Below are 1,334 nucleotides of genomic sequence, written 5' to 3' on the forward strand. Positions count from 1 at the left end.
CTGAGTGACATCTCGGGAAATCCAAATTCAGGAACTTACACTAGCCTTTTTGGGCCAAAGTGGCCTTTCCTAGCCAAACTAGCTCCACTGGGATCCAACCCCCACACTCTCTTTACTATACTTTTGGGAAAATATTCCCTCCACTACTTAATGGGAAAGTCAAATTTTGCCAACCCCCTGCAGCCCCCCCCCCCCCCCGGGGGGACAATTGCTTTGGGCTTTCACCCAACAGCCTGTATTAGTATTTGGACTTAGACTCGGACTCGGACTCGGACTCGGTTTCAATCTCGGCCTCAGTCTCGGTCTTGGTCTCGGTTCCATCTTGGACTCCATCCCAAGTCCACCTTAGACTCCATCTCGGGTCCATCTTGGATTCCATCTCAGATCCATCTCAAACTCCATCTCAGACTCCATTTCGGGTCCATCTCAGACTTCATCTCGGGTCCATCTCAAACTCCATCTCAGGTCCAGCTTGGGGGTCCATCTTAGGTCCAGCTTGGGGGTCCATCTTGGACTCTATCTTGGACTCCATCTTGGGTCCTCTTGTGTCTCTTTTCTAAAGACTCACTTATTAGTCATTTCATGTTTGTTCCTCAAGCACTTCATTGGGAGTTCCATTCCCACTCTCAACCTTTCAAGTCAGAGCTTTTAGTCCAAACGTGTTACACTTGTTTGGCTTTTGCTTTGGCCACCACCATGTGGTGCCCTTTCGGCTCCACTTTGGGGCTTAGGGATTTGTGTCTCACATTTCACTCACAACTTTCATAAATCTTATATAGAACTTAGGGACATACTAGTCTCATAAATGGCATCTATACCACTTAGCTTTTGCACTTGGTCGAGGTGCTCTATATGACCAATCCTATGACCGACACCTAAAGGTACCACTGACAAATCCATTTGTTACGCTAAGGCCATGCTCATTCACACTTGTCACATCAATACTCCAAAACCATACAGTCCCATCTCTCAAAGACAAGGCCATCTGTTTATGAGTGGTCATCCCTTGACCATACCTTCACACCCTTATGATGCATAAAGACATGGGGAACACTCTTCCCCAATGTCCCTTTTACTGTCCCGATCCCATTGTCCTCTAGGACTTCTTCACATTATGACCGATCCTTGGTCACTACACTAAAGGATTACTCCTCTTCTTTTCCATAGTCTAGGACTTTAGGACGACATTTCAAAACACTGTGGCCCTATGCAAGTTTCGTGGGTACTCTCCCCACCTTTCGCCTCTAGGTGCCCTAGCCATGTGGCTAGAGCAAGGTTCTGATGAGCCACACTAATCCAAGTAGGTAGTGCCACCTACACTTGAATTGGGAGCA

This window comes from Selaginella moellendorffii, unplaced genomic scaffold (genome assembly GCF_000143415.4).
Source record: "Selaginella moellendorffii unplaced genomic scaffold, v1.0 SELMOscaffold_78, whole genome shotgun sequence".
NCBI lineage: Eukaryota > Viridiplantae > Streptophyta > Lycopodiopsida > Selaginellales > Selaginellaceae > Selaginella > Selaginella moellendorffii.